The sequence below is a fragment of the Camelus bactrianus genome, chromosome 9 (genome assembly GCF_048773025.1).
Source record: "Camelus bactrianus isolate YW-2024 breed Bactrian camel chromosome 9, ASM4877302v1, whole genome shotgun sequence".
NCBI lineage: Eukaryota > Metazoa > Chordata > Mammalia > Artiodactyla > Camelidae > Camelus > Camelus bactrianus.
The window spans coordinates 73,492,459-73,504,310 of NC_133547.1; the positions used below are offsets into that span (position 1 = coordinate 73,492,459).

At 42.5% G+C, this 11,852-nt stretch overlaps 1 pseudogene; it reads left to right on the forward strand.

The window, feature by feature from the left end:
- LOC141578737 (MFS-type transporter SLC18B1-like) overlaps positions 1-7,946 on the forward strand; it is a 489,075-nt pseudogene extending 481,129 nt beyond the window's left edge.
- The last annotated feature ends 3,906 nt before the right edge of the window (positions 7,947-11,852 follow it).

Here is an 11,852-nt window from a genome sequence, read left to right on the forward strand (position 1 = left end):
TTGAATACAAAGCAGGCTGACTATGGGGTGATCCCTTGATTTCCCTGTGAGGGGATTTAAAAAGTTTTACAGCTAACTTAAATTTATAAACTTGTAGAGATATTTAGAAAGAGTAAAATATTTCACTATGTTCCTTTTATTCATCTACTTAGACATAGTTAATTAAAAATCATGAATTACATAAAATAATGTAATTACATAAAATAATTTAGAAATATTGGTTTTTGTACTCATAATTAAAAAATATTTATTCTAACGCTTCCCTTAGTTTTCAACTTCAATGTTTTTTTACTTCCAGAACCACAATTGGAGACATCGAATTTATAGACCATCATAGTCATGTCTGTTTAAATTGTTTGAGATACAGCACTGCTAGGGGCCGAATTGTGTCCCTGACCAAATTCATATGTAGAGGTCCTAACCCCTAGGATCTCAGAATGTGACCGTATTTGGAGATGGGGGTCTTTTTAGAGGTCATCAAGTTTAACTAGGTCATTAGAGTGAGCCCCAATCCATACTGGTGTCCTTTTAAAGAGGGGAAATGTAGAGACAGACAGGATTACCTGGAAGAAAGCATGTGAACATGAAGACGGCTACTTACAAGCCAAGGAAAGAGGTCTGGGACAGATCCTTCCCTCACAGCCCTCAGAGGGAGCCCACCTTCTCTACACTTTGATCTCAGACTTCCAGCCTCCAGAACTGTGAGACAATGCATTTCTGTTGTTTAAGCCGCCCAGGTTGTGGCATTTTGTTATGGCAGCCCTAGCAAACTAATACATACATTTTTGTTTTTCCCTCCTGGAAAAAAAAAAAATTAGCATCCATATGTCAAGTGCAGAGATTTGGTCATTCTTGTTCCTCAGTTCATAGCATACTATCATGGGACCCTTTTAAAAATGTGTTTATTTTTACTTCATTTCTGATTATTTTCTGCATCACCTTGTATCTCCAGTCCCATACCTCTTTTCACTCTAGATGTCCATGCTAATATCCTAAATGCAGACACTACTTCCAGCCCACCTCATATATGTGTGGAGAATGCAGCCTTGAAAAATAATAGTGTTGTCTTCCATGTATTTGTTTTATATCTGCATTATGCTATTGTTTGATGAACCTTACTTCTAATTTTGTTTACTCAAAGCCATGATTCTGAATTCTCTCCATGTTGCTATGTCACGAGAGTTCATTGTTTTGGACTACTGCATAGCATTCCATTGTCATATAGCACACTTCACCCATCTCCCTACCAAATGATGGATATTCAGGGACATCTAGCTCCTTGTTACTACTGACAATGTGATGCAGCACTTTTGAACCTGTGCATGACCTTGTCGCTAAAAATGCTTTCTCGTAGGAATCCTCCCAAAGAACATTTAGTAAAATAGCTTTTTTTTCACTGCCATGATATATTATTTCTGCTCAAATGCCTTCGTATTCATCATCTCATTGGATACACTGACCAATCTGAGAGGTTGGGTAAGAATGAAGTTATTGACCCTATGCCACAGATGAATAAGCAGTCTCAAGGATCTGGAGATGTTTAAGCCTTACCTAACAGGTCAGAGGAAGGTTGAAAACAGAATCTGGATCTTCTGTATTCTAGATGGAGGTGATGGTAAAAGGAGTCTACAGGGAAAGTGGGAGAATGGAGATGAAAACTGGAGTGTATGTATGTGTGTGTGTGTGTATTCCAATCATTTGGCTCACTTTTTCAAGAATGGGGGGATAATTAAAAAAAAAGTAGATAAAGCAGAAAGTTTATTTAAATATATATATTTATATATATATAAAATAAAAAGTTCTTATTTGGATCACCTCCTAATCTTGTCATGGAAGACAAGGCATGGACATTTTAGCCTCTGACATTACTGCAACACCAGGCCTAGAGTGATAACACTTGCAGGTCAGTGGGGTATGTCGTCCTTCAGGACTGACCCTTCTGTTTTCTGAAGGTGAGGACAGTGCCCTGGCTTCAGATCATGTTACACTCTCAAGGTTGGCTGATTCCTTTTGCAAAGGAATCATCTGGTTTTTTTTTTTTTCGCTGACAAATGTATGTTATACATTTTCCTTGGGCCTGGCTGCATGCTCAATTCTAGACATATTCTAGTGAAAAAGAAAAAGTTCCTCCCCTCAGTGTGTTCCTTGTCCAGAGGCCCTCCAGGTAGAATGATGACTACTGGGAATGGAGAGCAAAGGATGGGATGGGTACCCAAGAGTGGGGACAAGGGACTAGAGGCATCCCTGTCTTCAAGACTCTTTTCCCATTCCCATGTAATGATACTTTCTTCTTCCCCCTAATTTCTTGGAGTTCAAGGTAGCATATGAAGATTAAGCCCTCCCTGCCCTCAGGAACAGAGAAATCCATTTTTATGTTTTGAGTATTTTGTCTTCAGGTTTAATGGACTAACAAAGTCCATCATCAAAAGGACAAAAGGAAGGAGTGTTTTGGGATGAGGGAGAAGGCTATGCGGACACAGGAGGGTGGGAGTGGAGCTTCCCCTGGCTTTGGGTAGAAGAGGCCTGTGGATACAGAGAAGCTTGACTCAGCCACTGCCCTGTGCCATCTCCCTGGATGGATGGCCAGACCTCAGAGGGTATGACTGCGTGGTCCAACTAGGGAGGAAAGGGTTCTGAGGCACTGCATGGCTTTCACAGGCCTCTTGAGGTAGGAAAGTGGGTAGCAATGAGGCTCCAAGAGAGCAATGGAAAAGCAGGCCAAGATTATTGGTAGAAAATATAGTGGGCGGGTGTCTAAAGGTCTCCCTTCTTCTTATTCTGCATTCTGAATGTAGGTACAACTCCAATAAAAGACTGAGAAAGGATTTCCCATCAAACTCTTGCAATGGGGACTTAAAGAAAAAGTTAAATTGATTAATGAAAAATCAAAAATTGTGCTATTGCCTGTCTGAATCTTACGGCCAAGATCCTTGTCTGTGATGGGGGTATTCAATTGGAGCCCTGCTGAGGAAGGGCCATGGCCTCTGGCCACCTGCTCAACTATGCTGGTTCTGCAGCTCAGCTTCGCTGAGAGATGCTGACTGTTATGACTGTTTCTTACTTTACAAGAGAATTCCTGGCTCCTCTGCTACCTTTCTCCACAGGCTGTCCAGGAATTCCAGGTGCTCCTCAGTGGTGGTTTCCAAGAAGAAAGGCACATTTTGGAGCCTTAGGCTCTTCCCGGGGAAGCCTGTGTAGCAGAGTCTGACTCTCTGGCAGGAGTTACAACGTTACCCATCCCATTAATGGGTAATATGCACAGGGATAGGTTAGATTGCTTCCATTATTCAAGGAGCTCCATGTGCCTGGTAGCAACAATTACCAAGACGCATAAATACAACAAAGTTAATTAAAATGTTAGCTGATATAAATAACCTAAGGTTATTGAACATTGTTCCATTTTAAATTAATAAATACGCAAAGGTAATGTTTATAATTAAAGCTATAATTTATCTTCATGCTCTGTTTGTTTAATAGCAGTGGTAATATAACGCTACATGCAGAAATGTAGTAATAGATTTGTTTAGCACTGACATTATAAACAAATGTCTCAGTCTATTTATTCTAAGTTATGATACAGATTCTTTTCACATGCATCTGATGGCCTTTAAACCATTTAAAATGAACTGCATTAACATAATCTAATCTTGATACTGAACATAACATTTCAGTTTGAATTATCCTGAATCCATGATCCATTTTATTACTCACAAAGCACTTTATACATTTATGATAATGGCAAACCTTGCTCTGTTATTTAAATCCCATTTCGAACGGGATGTTATTTTTTTTTTAAATAAATAAACCCCACACATTTGGGGTAGTAAAGTACAAATAAGGAAAAGTCAATGCCCAGCAAGCCCTTTAACAAAGCAAACAATTCAGATTTTTATGACATTAGCAAATAATAAAGGGAAGAACTGACATTTACAGTTGATGAAATTTTATGTTATAACAGATGATGAAAATGGAATGAAAATCACATGGAAAAATTTGTCCAGGAGGGTCAGCCATTCTAAGGCAATCTCTACCTGTGGACTGTCTTCAGGGTCACTTTTCTAACGTCAACCTTTATTCAACCCTCAGAAAGGTCTCAGGTCTACCCTGGAGAGTAAGGCTTGTTCAAAAAGCAGAGCAGGGAACATAACTTCAGTCTCCTTTTGAGTCCCCCTCCTGTTAGCTTCCTTCTCTGCCCTCCCCACTTCCTCCTCCCTCCCTTTCATTCACCACCTCCTGCTCTCCAGGGAACACTTATTCTCCACCTTCTAATTTAAATTATAATAAGCAACCAACCGGTTTTCTCCTATGGTTGCTTGAGGTAGGGAGGAAAGAGAAGAGAGTTTTCTGTTTCTTTCTTGTGTATTGCTAATGTCTTTCCCTTAACACAGCTTCTTGTTTCTTTCCCTTCTTAATCCCTGTTAAAATAAATGTTTCTTCTGGGTTGATCTGCAGTCACTGAAAAAAAAAATTCCACTTTATTTTAGTAAGAATATTTCTTTGGATGTCTTAGAAACAGTTGCCCCTAAAGTCAAATAAACAACAAATTTAATTTTTTTTTAAAGACATTTCTTCCTTTCTTCTAAAGGAAGTTAAAAATGTAGCAAGCCTATTTTTGGAGAAAGAATGGACCAGAGAGTTTAAAAAAAAAAATCTAAACAGATTACACACTTTGAAAAATCCTAAAAGGATTTTGATACTGGAACCTCTCAAATTCAGGAAGGATTTAAATTTAGGATTATAAACTATCCCAGCGCAAAATCCTCCTGTGATCAAATATCACATTTTAGGGGACTGAGTGCCTTTGTAGCTGCCTCTCAGGCTGGTTCTTCTCGTTCTGTTCTGTATTAATAAAACAGGAGGACTGCGGGGCTCAGGGCAAACTTTGCAGAGCTGGGCTGCCAGGCTGGCCTGCTGTCAAAGACTCAGGCTTCAGAAATAAGTCAGAGGGTTCCAGTCCTTCGCAGAAGCTCAGAGGGGCTGGGAGAGGCTGAAATGGTTGCCTGCAGGTAGATCTCAGCTGCAAGCAAGCCCTGAATAAAGAGGCATGGGATTGGGCCCGAGGAAGTGATGTTTGAGGAAAGAAGAGATGATTAAAACCCCAACTTCCCCCTCCCTTTTGCTGCCTTCCCACATATCCTTTAAATTCAGGCCCTCTTAAATGTACCCTATGTTTGCTCCTTTCCTATGGGTGTTATGTGGTATAGACAGAGAGAAGGAGGAATGGGTTGGCAGGATCCAGAACATGCTACCACAAGATAAAGTGTTTTGGAATATAGAATATTTTAAGCTGATGGAATTTGAGAAATGGCAGGTGCAGGAGGGACTTCCTGACCTTCCCCTGAAGCAGATAAGCAGATAAGATAAGCAGATAAGACCTTCATGTGAGAGAGTAATGGGGAAGAACAAATCTGACTCCATATTAGAGCTGTTCCTTTGGCTCTAACCCTGTGCTCTGTGTCCTATGCTTAGTCGTGCAGGTTCTGCACCTTTTGTAAAAGAACGTTGCCTGTAGCCTGAAATACATAGGAGAACCCATTCTCAAGACTCTATCTTTAAGGGTATAACATTTTTTTTTGTTCATATACAGACAGCAAATTCCAGAACAGAGAATAACATTTTCTTGTTGGCGGTCTACAGGAACTTCATGACCTGACCTACGTGGACAGCTGCAAGAACAAAGGATCTGACACCAAGAAGTTTGCAGCAACCAACCACATCCCTTTCCCTTTTTTAATGTAAAAGGAACCTGAATTCTGACTTGGATAAGATGGTTTTCTAAGACATTAGTCCCCCATTTCTTGATCGGCTGGCTTTCCGAATAAAGTCATTATTCCTCGCCCCAGTACCTTGTCTCCCGATGTACTGGTCTGTCCATCGGCGAGCAGAACGAGTTTGGACGCGGTGACAAAGTTTGGCACCAGCCGGCTTCCATCGGGGAGTTTTCCGGTTGAGGCTCGAGAAGCTGCCGGGCCCCCTTCCCCTCAGGATTCTTCTCCCTGCAAAGTTCCCCGAAGTGACCGGGCCGCCCCAGAGCTGGGCAGCTGGAGCCTGGAATCTCATCTGGGAGAGACTGTAGGGTAAGTGGCCCCGATGTGTGCAGCGGGAAACTTTATTCCTCTCCTGTTTGGGGCTTTTTTCCCGGAAAAAGCCAGTTTGTTTTGTGCTTGAGGCGGGTACCCAGTTGGCGAGAGGGAATAATTGCTGGACTTTTACCTGATTTGTGAACTGGTTCGTTTGTCTCTGGATGCTGGCGTTTCTGTGTGCCAGGTGTGTTTTATTTATCTTGTATTTCTGTCTTAAAAGAAAAAAAAAAAAAAAAGAACGAGGACTGTTTCAACTATCCCTAAAGAAGGTCGTCTGAGGCGCGTTTTGGATAAGTGGTCTGATTACAGCGATGAACCTGCGCCTAGGGGAGGATGAACAGTGTGTGACCGTAGTACGTGTGCGGATCTCCACAGGGGCTTCTGCAGGGTTATCTCCACATACCGCCACCCTTGCTGTGTTAATTATGTCATTTGTGGTCCCCTGTGTTGTTGGTACGTGTTAAACCCCAAGGCCAAACTTGAGCATGCATTTAGGATTTCTGTTTATCCTCTGGGTTTTTCATTTCATTTTGTTTTGATTCTGTTTCCCCATTTACAGCCAAGTTTTATGATATTTAAAACGTTTACTGATGTCAAGTGGAGGGAAGGGACAAAAAAACAACCTATCTGTTCTGGTCCAAGAGTGGGACCTTCCCAGGGAGAATATAAAGGTCCCTCTTGGTTCCTAAAATCACCAAAAGCCCCTGCCCAGAATTCAGCCCAGTTGGTTGATGCCAAGACAAAATGATTAAAGAGGATCAGTTGCTATTTATGGTTTTACAATAAAATGCTGAGGAATGGTGGCCTTTGAATGGCTCTATACAATCCTGCAATTACAGATATTCTATGAAAACGCAGGGAAGAATGATAAAATGCCCTATGTGCAAGCATTTGTGCTATTACCTCAGGGAAAACAAGAAAAGGAAAGGAATGGGTGAGGATACGTTGCTTCAAATCTTAGCTCTTCTGGCTGAGCTAGCTGTCCCAGCCACTCTGGCCATTATGCCAATGCATTTACCCCCTCCTCTGCTTCCCATTCCTACGCAGCTAGCCCCAGTTCCTGGGCCCAGGAAGCGGTCAAACAGGCTCCCTCTCCTTATAGGGATCAATTAGAAAATCCTGTGATGGTTCTTGGGGCACAGGGACCTAGTCTGGTATTTCCATCTAAGACCCGACAGGGCACCCAGTTTGGACCAGGAGCCACTCCCAGCACAGGGCAATTTCCCCTACAACATTATCCCATAGGGGGCCTAAATGCAAACAGCCAGGAGGCTGGGTTTATTTAACTAAATTAAAGAAATTCAGCAAAAACCAAATGAAGGCCTCTCTGAATTTTTAGAAAGGATTTATCAGGTTGACAGCAGATCCTGAGGCCCCTGAAAATGCTGGAATGGTAAATATGAGAAAATTGCAAAAATTTGATGATGCGTTTGGAATGTACACTTCTCAGTTGGTAGAGGTTGCTTTAAAAGTGTTAACAGGGAAACACTCATTCTGGAAACTCATCACTTCACTTAAGGTTGCCCTTATATCCTTCATCAGCACCTCACTCAGCTCTGGTTTTGGCTTCCTTGATCCTACGCTGTCCCTCTTTGTTTTGGAAAAATTTAATTTACCAGCTGGATATGTGGGACTGGTATTCCTATGTTTGGCACCATTTCTTCACCACCGTTGGGCCTACTCAGTGATAAAATGCCACATCTAAGGAAATGGCTTCTGGTTTTTGGAAACTAAATCACAGCAGGATGCTACATCCTCTTAGGACCTGCCCCATTCTTGCACTTTAAGAGGTGTTGGCCCTCCAGGATGTGCAAGGGAGACGCCCAGGCAGGCGGCTTTCAAAAGAACAGATTTTTGTACTGATATCAGCAGTTTCCATTAACGTAGTTTCCATGATGTGCTATTCTGTCCTTGGACCCTTTATCCCCAAGGAGGCTGGAAAGAAAGGAGCCAGCAATATAATTATTGGTATAATCCTTGGGTGTTATACTTTGTTTGACTTGCTGGCATCTTTGGTATTTGGAAAATGTCTTGTGCATATTGGAGCGAAATTTATGTCTGTAAGAGGAATGTTTGTCTCAGGAGGAGTTACAATTCTCTTTGGTGTACTGGACCAAGTTCCAGAAGGGCCAGTGTTTATTGGCATGAGTTTTCTAGGGAGTATAACGGATGTAGGAAGTTTTGCTGTAGCAACTACTGCATCTTTTTCTATCCTTGCAAAGGCTTTTCCAAATAATGTGGCTACAGTACTGGGGAGTCTTGAGACTTTTTCTGGACTGAGACTAAAGCTAGGGCCTCCTTTAGGTGGCTTCTTATAAAACCCTTGGCCTATGAGGTGCCTTTTCTTTTTCTGGGATATATAGTTCTGTTGATGGTACCCCTCAACATGTATGTTTTACCTTATGAATCTGATCCAGGGAAATAATTTTAAAAAATACGGGAACCTCTCATATGCTAGAAAGAGAGGAACACTCTGATGATAAATAAAGAGGCCTAAGGTCTCCCTTGGACTTGAGGCACCCAATTCCAATCCCCACAGAAGCCCTGGGTAAACTTGACAGTGGAAAATGAGATGATGGACTTTCTGATTGATACGGGTGATAAACACGAGGTGGCACAGAAAGTATCTCAATCCATCCTGGTCACAGGAGTCTCTAGAGGACAAAACCGTTTGTTCTTACAACCTCTAGAATGCCAACGAGGGGACCTCACCCTGAAACATAGTTTACAGCAGAGATGCTGCCTTCCAGTGGACTGAAAAGTATCTTCTCTGTCTGCTGGCTTTCCAAATAAAGTCATTATTCCTTGCCCCAATACCTCATCTTCCGATTTATTGGCCTGTCGTGTGGAGAGCAGGATGAGTTTGGACTTAGTAACAAGAGGTGCCCCACCACCACCCCGGGAGCATCCTCAGAGGGCACCAGGGGAATCTGACAAACAGGCCTTGTAAGTTTCCCCTGTTTACTAGGATGACCGCATATTCCTTTCTATCACTTTTTCCCACAACTTCCCAATCTTCATCGAAAGTAGGGTAAAAATACTCACGTTTGACTGTTTCTTCAGGTCTTCATTTCATTAGGAAAATTCCCAAGTCAAGTAAAACTCATATTAAGTAAATTTGTATGCTTTTTCTTGTTAATCTGTCTTTTGTTATAGGGGCTGCAGCTGAGAACTTAGAAGGGTCAAGGAAACCCCTACAGGGTCAAATTCTTGCTCTCTTTAAGTCTGGCTTCTAGTAATCATTCAAGTATATCTGTACACAAAATTCTGTCTATGTTAGGGGTGTTTCTAGAATGCTGGGACCAGAAGGGTTCATTGATAACATCTAACCTAGAGATTTTAAAACTTTAATAACCAAATTATATACACTGACAAAGAGTTTTTGCTTGACCAAACTTTAGTCAGGCTCCTGAAACTTCTTCTAGATTTATCTATGCATTTTTGGGGTAAAACCTAGTTTTAGCAAGAATCTTGCTAATTCAGTGTAACCAGAATCCCCCACCCTCAATATCTGATCACCTTTGATATCTGATCAGGTTCCTCATCCTCTACCAACACTTCCCCACCCTCAGACCCAGGTGATGTCTGATCACGGTGGCCTGTTTGCAGCAAGAATCCTGTTAGCTTGGCTTAGACAGAACCCTGACGTTTTCTCTTAGTAACTTTTCATCCACTGACCCTACCCTGCTCCTTGCCTATAAATTCCCGCTTGCCCATAGGATATTCAGAGTTGAGCCCAATCCCTCTTTTCCCTGCAAAATCCCACTGCAGTGGTTATACCTGCTGAGAGAGCCCTGCCCTCTTTGACTGAAGTCTTCCTTCCTGTGATTTAACAAGTGTCATTGAGTTTTTATTCTTTGATAACCGCCCCCCCCACAACACACACACACACACACACACACACACACACACACACTCACACACACACACACACACGATGCTGAGACATTCTTTCAGGTGGAGAGGAAATTTAACCTGGAAGCCCAGGATGAAGAATAGATAAGAGGAACATTGATCTTATTTGGGCAGCAGGCTGGAGGTCCTCTTCTCACATTTTCTCTCGTCTCCCAAGGTGGTTCCTGCAATACCTTTATAAAACGTTAGAAATCCACACAACAGCTTGAAGATCCTTAAATGGGTCCACGCTCTTCTTTTTCTGCTCTTCTACTGAACAAAAAGTCAAACAAGGAGGCCATGGAGGGCCACTGAGGTCGCCCAGGGGCACCCAGCTGACCTGGGCCCCAAACCCACGTGCCCCAACTCTAAGCTTAGATCCTTTTCCTTAAGGGTGTCATCAAGCATTGCTCAGTTTTGCTCTGTGTACTCTAACAAACAGAGAACCCAAAATTGGGCTTAAAAATTGTCTAATAAATTCAGCAATTAAATTTAGAGCCACAAGATTTGATGGGCCAATAGAAACGACAGGTTCATATTGACCCTCAGAAAACAGGTCGGTGATTTTGACAGATAAAACCATTGTGAAGGTTTGGTAGTGGTTGCCATGGAGACTAGAGGTAGGAAAAAGCATGATGGGTAAGGGAACCTAAATTTAAACTCTACAGCTCACTTTGCCCTAGGTTACCATCTCTTCATGAATTTGCGTTAAAGTTAGTCTCATAACCCTGTGATGTCCTAGGATGGTAGTTCTCAACTGGGGTGATTTTGCCACCCATGGGCTATTCGGAAATACATGCAGACTTTAGATGCTGCTAAACATCCTACAAAGCATGGGACATTCCCCACAAACAAGAATTACCTGGCCCAAAATGACAGTAAAGCCCAGGTTGAGATAACTTGCCCGAGAATCACTCTCAAATACATGGTCTCATAATTATCTAGCTAGATCCTTACCCACACTTTCATTTGCAACGTAATTAAAACTCAGCACTAAATTGGACAATAAGCCATAGGTAGGTACCACAAACATGTTGAAGAGTTCCGGCCTTTCAGGGGACTCATTCTGATGGGAGAGGTGGGCGTACTGGGTGGTACAAATGACTGCACTGTTACAGACAGAGGGAAAGAGATTGGGGTAGAGGGTGTCTGGACCTTTGGCTTCTTGCCTGTGTGGGAGGGGTAGTAAGGGAATGGTGTGTGTGCCAAGTTTCTTTGTTGACGTCTGCTGGGGATCAGATGAGTCAGATAATTGCTCAGCTGCGATGTGGGAGAAAGTGTGAGGCGGGGAGATAAAAGAGAGGGAGCAAGCCCATTTAGGATCGGCCCATAATAAGGCTAGCAGAACACCATGGGAAACAGATGGTGATAAGGATCAGGGGTAACCTGGACAGAGGAAGCAACTTAAAGCACAGACAATTAGGTGCAGCCTTTCCTGTGGAACCACAGCCACATAAACGTGGGAGCCTTGAATCAGGGGCTCCCAGAATCAGCCCTCACCTTAGATCCTATTTTCTAAAAGCACTGCCCATTAACTTGGAAGAAAAGAGCTTTCTCCTCTGCCAGCCCAGGAGACAAAGAGCAATGCTTTACAAAATCTATAAAACAAAAGACTCCAACAGTGTCAAGCCTCTTTAAACAATCACTTGTGCTATGAGGCAAAACAACCGAGACATCCGGATAAGCACTGTGGTGGTATTTTTCATGTTGATTGCAATAACACCATCAAAGCCATGCACATTCTGTGTAAAATCAATGTCTGCTTGTTGGAGGAGAGGGGGAGGGGAGAGGCCTGGGGATTTTATCTTGTAAGTCAGCTTTGCAGATAATCGCATGCCTCGGGCTTGGAAAAAATTGATGGTGGATCAATGGTCA